Here is a 14,382-nt window from a genome sequence, read left to right as displayed (position 1 = left end):
TGGACTTCTAGTTATGATGGTGCTACTGTATTGTCCTCATAGGTCCAAAAACACAATTTCTGAGGGCAATATGACACAAAAAAAATGTGTCATATTTCACTTTGTGATTGTCCTTAAGTTTTTGAAAATAAGCTTGTGAGCCATCTATTAGAAATGTTGATTCAATCTGTTTTCATTCTTCTGGGAAAATAAATAGACCCAAATGATTATTATGACGTACTGAGCACCTGCTCTTACCAGAGGTCACACGGGCTCTTTGTAGAGTTCTCCCTTTTGAACTTCTAAGCTGAGATGTAGATATGATTAGTCACATTTTTAGATGGTTAGAGACTGTGTAAGTCACACAGGATTTTATTAGGGTCAGAAACTAAAGTAGGATCCCCAAATGGACTCCAAATCCCTTGTTTATTCTACACATGGTACTATTTTCCTCTTACCTCAGGTCTTCCTGATCTGGAAATGTAACAAGTGTGTGGCAAACTAATTCAGCTGGCCTTTTTACCTCTGTCCATCATGGCCATTAAGATAATTATCTGGGTGGAAGACCTTTGAGTAAGGTACTAAAAAAACCCCTAGGAATAGAGACATTCTAATATTTTTCTGATATTAAAGTCACTGTAAGGAAATATATTTTGTCATTGATTCAGCCCTCAGTATCTTCACAGTGTGCAGTAAAGACAGGTCTAAAATAGTATTTATAAAAATAGCTCAGCCTGTTCCACAAAATGAGCAAATGCTAACAATAAATACTGCTAAAACATTCCCTTACCTACTATTATTTACTTCCCAACCCCTGTAGTCTTTACATATTATGACTATGATTTACATCAGTCAAAATTTGCAGGGAAAGACCTTATACAGAACATCTGAGCTTTAGGGGTACATAATGTTTTAATTAACTGTGACAATTAGCTACTTTGTTTTATTCTAGAAGCCCAGGGAATGGGGCCAGAGATCTCTAAGGTGTCTGGCAGTTCTAAAATTCTGACTTTAAATTACTTCCATGACTCAGAGATTTGGGTAGAAGGGGAGGAGTCCAGTGTCTGTGAACGCCTCTGTTACCTGTAACCAGGTAACATTCTGTAGGTGTCATTGTGGTTTCTTTGTATTCTTGTTTAAGATACTTTTGTCCCAAATTCCTCCCTTTCAGTAGTAATTATAACAATAATCCATTTTCTTTTTACATTATAGAATAAATGCTGCTGGTTAACAACAGCACAGAGGACGACGGTCTTGTTCACGCTGGACCCTCGGGTGCAGACCCAAGCACATGCGTGTCTCTTCAACCACAAATAGACTCACAGTACAAGGATGCTCTGAGAGCCTAAGAAGCACTTAGCCATTCCAAGGGTGAAACCAGGTGAGGCTCTTCCTTCTTAGAGCACTACTTGAGGCTCTTAAATTGCCTGCGAACTGTGTGACATCCTTGCATATGCTAACGCCCAAGCCTTGGCGGGTCCGAGCAGCTGACCTTCTGCAGAGCCAGGACCGCCCCTGCTGGCAGGCCGAGCTCCCCAAGGGACGGGGCGGTGCTCTGGGGGTGGTCTGCAGCCCCAGGGGTCCGCGGGATAGGGCGGGTGTCTGGGGGGGTCCTGCCCGCCGACCCCACCCACGTGTGCGAGCCTGGGGGTCCTCGGGGAAGGGCGCGTGCCCGGGGGGGGTCTCGCCCACCGAAACCTCCCACGTGTGCACAGCCCCAGGGTCCGCGAGAAGGGCCGGGTTGGGGGGAGGGGGTCCCTGCCTACGACCCCGCCCACACGTGCACGGCCCGGGGGGCCGAGGCCGCGGACGGGCGGGGGGGGGATGGGGGTCCTGCGCACGACCCCGCCCACGCGTGCAAGCCGGAGGGTTTGCGGGGAAGGGAGGGTGTCTGCGGGCTCTGCCCCCCCACCCCCCGCCCACGCGTGCGCAGCCAGGCGGGGCGTTGGGCTTAGGAAGGGCCGCGGGCGGCCACGTGGCCCCGCAGGAATGCGCGGGCGTGAGGGTGGAGCGAGGCCGCGGACGGGCAGGCGCGGAATCCAATGAGCTCCTGGCACCGTCTGATCCGACCACTCAGGGCGTGGGGGTGGAGCTGCCTCCCTGTGGGCGGGGCCGGGGCGCATCCCCTGGCGGCAGAAGCGGGGCGGGGTGAGGGGCGCTCAGAGGGACGGCGGGCGGGGGTCCCGGCTGGGTGAGTGCGGGCTGGCGGGCCGGGCTTCTTGAGGGGTGAGTTCGGGCCGGGAGGTGGGGATCGCGGGGGGACGGTGCGGGGGTCCGGGTGGGGGCATGAGTGTTGGGGAGGCTAGGGTTGCGGTGGGGAGGGTGCGGGCCCGGGCGTGGAAGCGGGGGTCCTTGAAGGGCGAGTCCAGCGAGTTAATCGCGGGGCTTCGGACGAGGTTTTTTTTTTTCCTTTGAAAGTCTTCTTTTGCCGAATGCTCCCGAACTCGCTCAGTCCCGCCGATCTGTGGATTCTGGGCTGCCCGCCGCCCGAGATCTGCGGGTCGGGGCGCAGACAGCTCGGGGAGTCCCTTGTTTCCCAGGAACAGTGCAGATAACGGACCCAGCGTAGCCCCCCGCTTCAGTGGGGTGTCCTCGTAGCTCCTCTGAGACAGACTGCGCAGGTAACGGCCCGCGTGCAGCTCCGCAGCTTCAGAAGTGTGTCCCCTGTGCCCTTGGGCAGACTGTGCGGGTAAGGGACCACAGGCAGCCCCCCAACTTCAGTGGGGTACCCCCCGTCCCCTGGCACAGACAGTGCAGGTAGTGGGCCCCTGAGCAGCACCCCAGCTTCAGGGGGTCCCCTACCGCTCCTGGTCCAGACATGCAGGTAACAGACCATGAGCAGCACCCCAAGTTCAGCAGGTGTTCCCCGCTCCCACTCACGAGGTGTGGCGGTAACAAGCCCCTGAGCAGCAGCCCCCAACTTCAGCATTGTGCCCCGTGTCCCCAGGGATGGTGGTGCTAGGCTGTCAGGATAGTGCAGTAGGGTCCTCCAGGTGGGGGCCTGGAGGCTGCAGTAAACCAGACCCCACTCAAGTTGCATGAGAAATGAGGAGCTGAGGTGTTTATTTGGAAGAGTAATTTCCCTTTTCCTATAAAGACAAAGTCATTGGTCTACTTCAGGATGAAGGTAATTGCTACTTAAAAAATATGTTTGCCCTTCCCCCAGAAACTGAAGCAGGTGTGCGGGCCACAGGTCAGGAGGTGCTTACTTATTCCCACCTGGCCACACTTTTCTGTGAGACCTGAAGTTTTGACCATGAACACTTGAGTAAATGATTCAGCTTGTCACAGGGCATCAATGTTCAGAAAAAAACAGCAGATATATTTGATGTAATGTACTATTCATGTCCGTGACTCACTTTTGCTAGAGGTAAAACTTCTCATTAACCCAAAATCTCATGGGCTCTTCTCTTTTCTCTAGTTGAGTCACAAAGTAAGACTTAAGTAGCTGTCAGCATTCTGGATTTGGTGCAAGATTTACTTAGTTTCCCTGCAGGTAGAATATTGCAGGGGATAACATTTTCTCTGTTCTTTTATTGCTTACAAAATGTATTTTGAACATCTGTTTCCTAGGAAATCACTTTTATTAGAAAGGGAAGATGAGAATTACTCTGTGTTTTTAAAATATAATTTGCTCCTTAATCTAACAGCATTTATTTGATTGGCCCGAGGATATGATTTCGTGGCTCACATCTAGGGTTAGGTGTATCGTGTCTTTTTGTCATCAGATACAGACTTTGGTGATGTCATTTGTCTAAGATTCTCTTTCCTAATTGAGGAGTCTTTTCATCAAAAGAGTTACAATTAGGGTAGATGAAAATTCAAATATAATCAGGATAGCCTTTTACCTTAAAAAGTTGAGCTTGACTTTTTAATTTTACTGTATGTATCATCTTGATATTTTGAGGTGCTGTATTTTCTCTGTAGTTTCTTTTGTGGTGAAGTCAGGAGGAGAGTCTTTGGGAATTCTGGATAGAGGCATGCTGGTGGCTTCAAGGGGCTTGGTGTCAGGAGCCCTGGGTTGAGTTCTGGAACTGCTTGCCTGACCCTGGGTGAGTCAGGTTATCCCACAGAGCTTCCGTTTACTCCTTACGAAATTGTTGGAAAGTAATATTTATGACTTTATATAGAAACTGTTCTGCCTAATGAAGAGCAACTAAAAATGAGGTGATTTAGGCTGTATTATTCTGTAAATAATAGTTTTAAACCCCCCTGTCATAGGATATGGTATTTTATTGCACAAGGAGTCCTCAGAAGGCTGTGATGAAAGATTCAGATCTCAGAGCACGTTTATGTTCCATTGGTCTGTTACTTACAGTTTGCCCAGGTAGGAAGGTAAGTGGAGAGAAATACGACAGAAGAGGAAAGTAGGTGTGAACCATTCATTAGGTAGCCTTCCACCTTTCCCATGAAAGCCTTGGGCCAGTGTCATTTTGGAAGAAGAGGGGGAATCCTGGAGCTCTGCAGTAGACGGGGGAGTTCAGGTCTGGGTAAAGCTGACAGGGGTCCCGGAGGAGAGCTGAGTGCATTCTGCAGGAGGGTGTGGGCAGGGCGAGCTCCAGGGGTGGCAGTGGGTCTCCCATGTGAGAGCTGTGACAGGTGAGGGCCGTGAGCATGTTCCTGGCTGAGGACATGTGAGGCACAGGTGAGAGCTGGCCGAGCACCTTCTGTGCCACCAGCCTCACCCAACACACCACCTCATCGTCCGTCCCTGTCACTCCAGGTCAGACTCCTCGGAGTAGCCAGGCTGAGACGCTTCTTCGTGCTTCTTTCTTTGCATGTGGGGGAAGTTGCAAAATTTAGATGATGGAAATGATGGATCATCAGAACATCTGTTACTCTTTTATTTCCTGCTCTTCTTTAAGTCACCGCAGTGAATCGGACCTGTTAGGGGAAGGGGTATCTCTGGGTTATTTCCTATTTTAATTAAACAATGGGAAAACGATCTTTTGAAATATTAAAAGAATCCTTTGTGGGTGTTCATGTTTTCCTCTTCCATGAACCACATTCCGATATTAGGAATTATGTTTTAAAGTAAACACAGCCTCAGAGCTGTAACAGGGTGCGGTGCCCTTTGTGAGAGGGACACATGGAGGAGTGTAGGTTCTTTAGGAGCTCGGGGAGTGGCTCATCGTGCTCCCAAAGGAAATCGAGCCCCGTGTTAGCCTTCCCCGGGGTAGGGGGCAGCTTACCTGGTGGCCCATCCTGGGCTCTGGAAGCTTGACCCAGTGATCACTTGGGACTTGAACTGGGGATTTTATGAAGATAACAGAAGGAATGATGAAGGGTGCCTGCATCCTTTGTACTCGGACAACTCCATGTAGCAAAGGAACTCTTCACCTGTGAGGCATGTCGGGATCCCTGAGGGTGTGGGCTTTGCTTCCTGGGCTGAGGTTGTGTCTTCATCCTTATCTGGACCAGAGCCATGTTGTGTGGCTATGGAGATCCAGACCCTTATGTGACCACGTCATCATCATCATTATTATTATTATTATTATTTTAAGAAAGCAATATAGACATTGACTTCAAGATACAAATATCAAAAGGAAAAACACAAGGTCAAATATATATATAATGACTGAACTCGTGGCATCTGTCATTAGTATGGGTAGTGTAGGGCTGCCCGTATGAGAAAGAGCAAGGAATTATATTTTGATTAGAAGTGTGCTGTGCACACGTAGTGTTTTATTCTATCATTTGCCTTATTTCTCTGAAGGGAAACTAGAGTGGTGACTGGAGCTTGGTTTCCGACTTTAAGGAATGGGAGACAAGTGAATTGAAAGAGCAGTGTTGATGGTGACATGGTGCTCAGTGCCCAGTGAGGGAAGGTTTGAAGCTCGGACTTGGAAGCGTTGGTGTTCAGCGAGGATGCTGTCCGAGTTTCCAGCACATGGAGTCACTTGGCTGGTGTGCCTAATCGGGCCAGTTCCTGCCATTCTAAGGACAGCTTGGACGTGGCTTGAGACCCTAGGGCATTTGTAGAGTGGTCTGGATGGGACACCTGTGCGGGTCAGTGTAGACACAACCCAGGGAATTCCAGAGCTAACGATGAGCACATTTCTGAGTCTGGAGTTTGCTTCTCTGTGGGAAGCGTTGAGCTGGAGTGGAAAGAATTCACTGCGTCTTTTTACTCACCGTGTGAGCAGGTCTGAGCCTGGCAGGGCCCGTCGGATCGGACAGCCGAGAGGTTGTGGGCTGTTGCTTGCTCCCTCCCAAGGACAGGGACTGGGCTCCCCGCCCGGCCAGCCCTCCTGCTGCAGATGTGATAAGACAGTTGCTTCACGTTGGCTTCTCGAGCCCGCGGCTCCGCAGGGTGGTTGGTGGGAAGCGGAGTGGATCATGCGCGGCGCGCTGCCTGCTCCCTGGGAGGAGCTGCTGCGAATGTCCTCTGCGTGGGTTCTGTGATTTCAGCCGGCAGAAGCACCGCTTCCAGAGCCACACCCCTGAGAAACCCTCTCTGCACGTTCCTGTGCTGCGGGCAAGAGGTCACTTTTCATTGGGAACTGAGATCTCAGCTCCTCTATTTGGATCTGAGGCCACACGAGACACCAGGCTCCATGCAGGTCTAGTTCCGCGTGGGGCCGGAGGTGCGAGACTGAGGCCGAGCCTGGGCGGCCTGCTGACCCAGCTGCAGGCTCCTTCCTGAAAACTGTGCAGCAAAGCCTGGTTTGTGATGACGTCACAGGAAAGAGGGACAGGTTCAACACTCTGACCACAGGAGGATTCTGGACTTCAATCCCAGGTGGTTGGTGCAGGGAGGAGAGATGTCTGTTTCCCAGGACCTTGGCCAGAGGGAGATTTGGACCCTGGGATGGGTCTCTGCTCAGCTTTCTGAGATGAGTACCTCGGGCAAGGAGAGGAAGTGTGTGTGCTCACCTGTAATCGAGGAAGGTGTCTGGTTTCAGGTTGCATGGGCAGGTGGATTCCTCATATGGCTCATTTTCCTGATGGAGTTCAGGGTGCAGTAGGTGGACCCCCTTGTCCCAGCACCCTGGCTGTGCAAGAGCCCTGGGGCACCTTTTCCCCGGGGCTTTGGACCAGGAAATCGGAGGGAGTCAGTGGTGAAACCATCAGTGTAGGCCTCCGGTTCTGCCCTGCCGAGATGGACTGGTGACTGTGATAACTGCTATGGAAATACAGAGCAGGAGACAGGGCTGGGGTGCTGAAGGGGAGGTAAGGGTGGTGCTTGCTATTCACATAAGAGCTAGTGGGCCCTCACAAGGAAGGTGATCCTTGAGTCAAGATCTAAAGAAGGTGAGTGATACCAAGTCAAGAACATTCTAAACGGGAGGGAAAGCATGTGCAAAGGCCCCGGGGCAGAAGCATACCAGGTACGTCCAGGAGCAGCAAGAAGGCCCTGTGGCCACAGGAGACAGCCTAGGACATGACCTCAGGGAGGGGACAGAGGGAGACAGCCATTGCAGGGCTGTGACCCCATGGGACCCTGTTTCACTGGGCCATCCTGGCTACAGTGTTGAGAACAGATGACAGAGGTTGATGATGTGCAAGGGAGGTCCATGATGAAGCTTTTCCAGGAACTCAGGCAAGAGATGGGCTCCAGTGTGGACCAGACAGCTGGCCTCGGAAGGAGTGGTTAGTCCTATTCTGGGTACGTATTGAAGATGGAGCTCACAGGATTTGCTGATGGATTAGGTATTGGGCATGGGAGAAAGGAGGAACTGGGGTAACTCCCAGCTGTAGTTGGTTGTCCTGACCTGAGCGAGGGGAAGGAGGAGGTTTCTGGGGGAAGGAGGTCATCTGTGTTCCCCATGCTGAGGAAGGTGCCTTTCATGGTGGATCTGCTGATGTTTGTGTCCTGGAGAACATTTAACATCTACTCCCTCAGCAGCTTTCAAGTACAAGTATTCCCCACTTTTTAGAAGTTCAAGGTAAGACACTTGGCTTTTTTGAAAGATCTACGTCATTACCCGGCTTCAGTAACAGGAAGAAACCTAAGAGGATTTCCCTCCTATAAAAAAAGTCGAAAAGTGAGCATCGCGTTCAGCGTCTGTTCTGCGGGGAGCCACTGCAGAGGCGGCCTGCACCCCAACCAGCTCCTTCCTGGGAACCGCTCTTCGCGTCCAGCTCCCAGTGTTTTGAGTTGTGTCTGTGAGCATCTGTTGTGCTTTATCTCCATTTATTTTGGGCATCCATTAGGAAGTTGTGTCCCGAGGCCTAAGAAAGCCAAGGAGAAGTCATTTTTGGAGTCTGAGCACGCTCACTAATTTTTCTGTATAAATGAACGGTAATTCCTCCCTTGGTTTCCACCATTCCTCCTGTGAACGGTTTCCTAGGAACTCTGTACTTTCAAATAGCGGGGGAACCTGTACCCCATCCCGCAGGGTGAGCTTTAGTCTCCTTGCTGCACAGAACCTTCCCTGACTTACCTGTTGTATCTGTGGAATTTTGGATTTCTCACACCCTTCGCTCATTTTGCCCAGCCCCCGCCCCGGCCCCCGGCAACTGCCAATCTGTTCTTTGTACTTAGGAGCTCATTTTTATTCCACATAAAATGAGATCATATGGAATTTGTCTGTCTTATTTCAGTTAGCTGTCAGGTCCATCCAAGTTGTTGCAAGTAGAAGAAGTTCTCTTTTTACGGCAGAATAGTATTCCACTGCATGTGTATTATACTGTGTTTTCTTTTTCCATTCATCCATCAGTGGACACGTTGGTTGTTTACACACACTGGCTATTGGGAGTAATGCTGCAGTGAACATGGGGTGCAGATGTCTCTTCAAGGTAGTGTTTTTGTTATTTAGGGTAAATACCTAGAAGTGGGATTGCTGGATCATATGGTACTTCTAGTTTTTGTTTTTTGAGGAACCCCCATACTGTTTTCCAGAGTGGCTGCACCAGCCTGCATTCCCACCAACAGTGTAGGAGGGGTCCTCTTTCTCCGCATCCTGGTCAGCACTTGTTACCTCTTATCTTTTTGATATTAGCCATTGTAACAGGTGTGAGGTGGTCTCTCATTGTGGTTTTGATTTGCATTTCCCTGATGGTCAGTGCTGTGGAGCACGTTTTCACGTACCTTTTGGCCACCTGTATGTTTTCTTTGGAAAGCTGTCTATTCAGATCCTCTGCCCATTTTTTAATTAGGTTGTTTTTTGGCTACTGTTATACGAATTCTTTATATATTTTGAATATTAACCCTTTATGTGATAACATGATTTACAAATATTTTATCTCATTTGGTAGGTTGCCTTTTTATTTTGCTGATGGTTTCTTTTGCTGTGTGGAAGCTTTTTAGTTTGAAATAGTCCTCCTTAATTAATTGATTAATTACTTATTTAATTTATGTGGTGTTGTTGCCTTTGTTTTTGGTGCCATATTCAAGAAGTCATCACCAAAACTGATGTCAGGGAGCTTACTGTGTTTTCTTCTAGGTGTTTACAGTTTTAGAGCTTATGTTAACGTCTCTAATCCATTTCGAGTTAATTTTTGTGTATGTTTTGATGTAATGGTTCAGTTTCTTTCTTTCGCACTGCTCGTATCTGTTCAGTTTTCCCAGCACTATTCGCGGAAGAGACTGTCCTGTCTGCACTCTTGGTTCCTTTGTTGTAAATTAGGTGAACAAGTGTGGGTTTATTTCTGAGCTCTCCCTTCTGTTCTGTGTGTCTGCTTTTATCCAACTACCAAACAGTTTTACTGAATACCATAGCTTTGCAATGTAGTTTGATGTCAGGAAGTGTGATGCCTCCAGCTTTGTTCTTCTCTTTTGAGGTTTTTTTGGCTATTTGGGGTCTTTGTGGTTCCCTACAAATTTTAGGGTTGTTTTATTGTTGTGAAAAACACCACTGGAATTTTAATAGGAATTGGATTGAATCTGTAGTTAGCTCTGGGTCACGTGGACATTTTAACAATACTCTTCCAATCCATGAACATGGAATATCTTTTTATTTATTTGTATCTCTTTCAATTTCTTTCATCAGTGTCTTAGAGATTTCATTGTATCGGTTTTTAACCTCCTTGGTTAAATTATTCCTAGTTTTTTTTTTTTTTTTTTGATGTGGTTATAAATGGGATTTTCTTAATTTTTCTGATAATTTGTTATGTATAGAAATGCAACAGATTTTCGTATATTGATTTTGTATCCTGCAACTTTACTGAATTAGTTTTAGCCATTTTTTGGTGGAGTCTTTAGTGTTTTCTGTAGGTAGTATCATGTTTTCTGCAAATAGAGATGGTTTTGCTTCTTCCTTACCAATTTAGTTGCCTTTTATTTCTTTTCTTGCCTAATTCTGAGGCTAGGGCTTCCAGCACTCTGTTGAATAAAAGTGGTGAGAGGACATCCTTGTCTTGTTCTTCATCTTAGAGGAGAGTCTTTCAGCTTTTCATTGAGGATGTTGTGAGCTGTGGACTTGCCATGTAGGCCCTTTATTATGTTGAAGGACATTCCCTCTAGACCCACTTGTTGAGAGTTTTTTTGGTAAGTCATAACTGGATGTTGAATTTTTTCAAATGGTTTTTCTGCATTGGTTGTAATAATCATATGATTTTTATCCTTTTTATTAATATGGTGTCTAATTGACTGATTTGCAGATGTTGAGCGATCCTTGCATCCCTGGAATAAATCCCACTTGATCATGGTGTTTGATCCTTTTAACGTTGTGCTCATTTTGGTTTGCCACTCTTTGGTTGAGGATTTTTTTTTTTCAAGATTTTATTTATTTATTTGGCAGAGAGAGACAGCGAGAGCAGGAACACAAGCAGGGGGAGTGGGAGAGGGAGAAGCAGGCTTCCTGCTGAGCAGGGAGCCCGATGTTGGTCTCGATCCCAGGACCCTGGGGATCATGACCTGAGCCGAAGGCAGATGCTTAACGACTGAGCCACCCAGGCGCCCCATTGGTTGAGTATTTTTACATCTTTATCAGGGCTATTGGCCTGTAATTTTCCTTCATTGTATTGTCTTTGTCTTGTTTTAGTATTAGGGTAATGCTGGCCTCCTAAAATGCATTTGAAAGTGTTTCCCATTCTTCATTTTTTTTCTTGAAGAGTTTGAGAAGTATTGGTATTCTAATTTTAATGTTTGGTAGATCTCATCAGTGAAGTTGTCTGGCCTTGGATATTTGTCGGGAGGTTTTTGATTATTCACTCAATCTCCTTATTAGTAATTGGTCTGTTCAGATTTTCTGTTTCTTCGTGATTCAGTCTTTGTAGGTTGTTTGAGGGAATTTTCCATTTCTTGTAGTTTGAACAATTTGTTGGCTTGTAATTGTTCATGCTAGTTTCTTACGATCCTTTGTATTTCTGTGGTGTCCGTTGTAATTGCTCCTCTTGTACTTGTGGTTATTTGAGGCTTTTCTCTTCTTTCCTTGCCAGGTCTAGTGAAAGGTTTGTGAATTTTATCTTTTCAAAAAAACAGCTCTTCATTTCATTGATGTTTTCTATTGTCTTTTTGTCTTTATTTCCCCCCACTCTGATCTTTGTTATTTCCTTCCTTCTGCTAACTTTGGGCTTAGTTTGTTCTTCATTTTCTAGTTCCTTGAGGTATAAAATTGGGTTGTTCATTGGAGATTTTTCTTGTTTCTTAATGTAGACATTTGTTGCTACAAACTTCTCTCTTAGAGCTGCTTTTCCTGCATCCCATAGGTTTTGGGGGTGTAATGTTTCCATTTTCATTTGTCTCAAGGTATTTTTTCTGATTTTCTTTGGATTTCTTCTTTGACTCATTGGTGGTTCAGTAGGATATTGTTTAATCTCCACATATTTGTGTTTTTTCCCATTTTCTTGTGCTTGATTTCTAGTTGCATACCATTGTGTTTGGAAGAGGCGCTTGATATAGTTTCAGTCTTCTTAAATGATTGAAACTTGTTTTGTCACCCAACCTGTGCTTTGTCCTGGAGAATGCACCATGTGCACTTGAGAAGTATGTGTATTCTGCTTTTCAGGTGAATGTTGTGTGTTAAGTCCATCTTGTCTAATGTGCCACTTAAGGCCAATGTTTCCTTATTTTCTGTCTGGACCATCTGTCATGCGTACTCTACCTTAAGACTTAGTGGTGCTCAAGGAGAAAATGCCCACCACTTTGGAGGGCTGCAGGTTAAGGAGTCTTTAGTCTCCCAATTATCATCATCTTCATGTTCCTGAGCCTCTGCTCTTGCCCCGTGGCCTCCTGAGTGTTGCCCTCCACCCGACTGGCCCTCCTTCCCGGTGCTCTGACCACATCAGTCCCCTGATCAGACACCTCTGTGGATCCCGTCTGAGCTCAGGATGAGGCCCTGCCCTGGACGGGGCTGCAGGTCCCCATGGCAGGTGAGCTGCCTCTCCTTCTGTCCTGGGGCCTTCCTCCTCTCAGTCTTCCTCTGGGAAGCACTCTCTTCTCCCCAGCTCTGGGCTACTTCTAGCCTCGCAGAGTCTCAGGTGGCTCTATTTCTGCATCCCTGCCACAGGCCTGCTATGTGGGCAGAGTGCCTGTGCCATCTGGGCACCCTCCTCTTCCTCTTCCCGAGTCCACAGTGTGGCTCCAGCCAGTGTTGGGTGTGTGGGCAGCCCCAGCACCCCGGGGTCAGGGGCCCTGTCTTGGGGGGAGGGAGCAGGTGGGGTGGCCCTCCACCCCAGGCTGAACTGCTGCCCCCTGGTGTTTGAGGAGAGTGGCTCGCTGTGCTCTGGGGTGATTGGACTTATTCTGGATCTGACTGATGTAATAACACATCCGCACGGTGCCCCTTCTTCTCTGTGGGAGCGCCTCCTTACGCTTCCTGTAAATAGCACCTTGCTGCGGGAATGGGAGCGCAGGGCCGGCCCCTCCACATGTGCAGCTCTCGCGCCCTGGCACAGTGGTTTCCCTGCGGGGAGCCAGGGGAAGGACTCTGGCCCCCAGGTCCTCCCCAGAGACTTCCGTCTGATTCCTGGTGTCCTTGTCTGTGAGGATGGTTTTTACAGTTGGAATTCACGTTCTGCAGGAAATCTCTGGGCACGTGGGTCGTAGGGGAGGGACTTGGGGTTTTACTGTGGGTCACGTCCTGAGCTGACCCTTTCCTGGGGTGCTCCGGCCCTGTCCTGGGATCGGGCACAGCGTGGTGTGGGGGATGACAGGGAGGCCTGAGCAGGCTGAGGAGGGGGACCAGCCCCAGAACTAATCGGAGAAAGAGGCGTATACTGGTAGGCTGCGTGGGGGTGGGGCGGGGAGCACAGAATGTCTTCACTAGGAGCAGAGGCAAGTGGAGCTTTTCTTCCCCTCCAGGAGTAACTTTCTGCTATTTGTTTTATGAGCGTCATGTTTAATGAAAACATAGGTGGGAAACATTGTCTGTTAAAGAGAGTTAACTTACTCCCCGGTAAGTTTGGGTCACACGAAGCAAGTGTAATTTTGTCCAGGTGATTTTGAGGTTTAGAGAAAACTCTGGATTGTCCCGACTTGGATGACCCATGTGTGTGCATTCAGTGTGGGCCGGCCTCTCAGGAGCTTTCCCGGGGATGTGCTGTTTGGTGGTGAAGCCTTTGCCCTCTGTAGTCTCCTCTTGGTAAACTGGATCCTCAGAGGGTAGGAGGATAGCCCTGTCACGGGTCCTGGCAGAGCCGGTGTGGACCCCAGTCCCGGGGGCCCACCCCTGCCCACCCCGCATCCCAGACTGAGACAGCAAGCAGTCCGTCCAGCTCCTTCCGTAGTTTGGGTATTTAAGAGACGGAAGAGGAGGCCAGTAGGAGTGAGCGGAAGGGGAAGGAGGCAGTGTGCCCCAAGGAGAGGTGAGGGCAGGAGGGGCAGCAGGGGAGGGTACAGGTCTACAGGGTCCTGGGGCCTCCCCACCTCGCTCTCTAGCTGCCCACATTAGGACCAACCAGGAGCACCTGCTGCCCCCAGCAGCTGACCCCTGCCCCCTCTTCTCCTCCCTCTCCCTCCCCTTCCTTCCTCCTCCCCCCACCTTTTTCCCTCCCCTCCCCCGCTTCTTCCTTCCTCCCTCCTCCTCCTCACAAAGCTTTGTTGAAAATGAACCACTTTCTGGGTTTCGTTCCTTATTAGCAGCCCTAAATAATTAGGTGTATGTTTTTTTCAGCTCTGCAAATGTGCGGAGTATGGCTCAGGCATTAGTCAGAGGTTACGTGCCTTCCTTCTTTGGAACCAGCATGTAGCAGCCTGCCTCCTTTACAGGGAGCCCTGTCTGGAAAGGCCACGTGGTGGTGCCCCGTCCTGAGCCACGCTACTCCCTATGGGGTGGGCACTGTGGGAGGGGTGGAGAGGGGCACTGCTCCTTCTCTCTCCTCTGTCTCTCTCTAGAAGAAAGTGATGGGGCCCGTCCTGACTCTAGGTTGGCGAGGGGTAGAGAACAGAGCAATAAACAAGAAGGTGGACATACGGACAAATTCCTCTCAGTCAGTGCAGAGGCCCCGAGGGGGAGGAAGGGGGAGGGGTGCCAAGATCCTGGTGGGGGGAAGGAGGCAGGGGTGCAGAGCCCTGGG

The 14,382-nt window shown here is 49.0% G+C and overlaps 1 protein-coding gene across 6 annotated transcripts in view; it reads left to right on the top strand.

Moving 5' to 3' along the window:
• The first annotated feature begins 1,341 nt into the window (after positions 1–1,341).
• ARHGEF10 (Rho guanine nucleotide exchange factor 10) overlaps positions 1,342–14,382 on the top strand; it is a 106,836-nt gene continuing 93,795 nt past the window's right edge. For 4 of the 6 annotated variants that reach the window (XM_032413742.1, XM_032413741.1, XM_032413740.1 and 1 more), the window contains exon 1: positions 2,125–2,170. The gene's annotated coding sequence lies outside the window, so the exon portion shown is untranslated. Of the gene's footprint in view, positions 1,361–2,124; positions 2,206–14,382 lie in introns of those variants that run through there. The other 2 variants (XM_032413739.1, XM_032413738.1) reach the window with 2 other exon arrangements.

This window comes from Phoca vitulina, unplaced genomic scaffold, assembly GCF_004348235.1.
Source record: "Phoca vitulina isolate PV1807 unplaced genomic scaffold, GSC_HSeal_1.0 scaffold15, whole genome shotgun sequence".
Classification (NCBI taxonomy): Eukaryota; Metazoa; Chordata; class Mammalia; order Carnivora; family Phocidae; genus Phoca; species Phoca vitulina.
The sequence above is the reverse complement of the archived record's forward strand: the minus strand, read 5'-3'. Positions and strand labels throughout refer to the sequence as shown.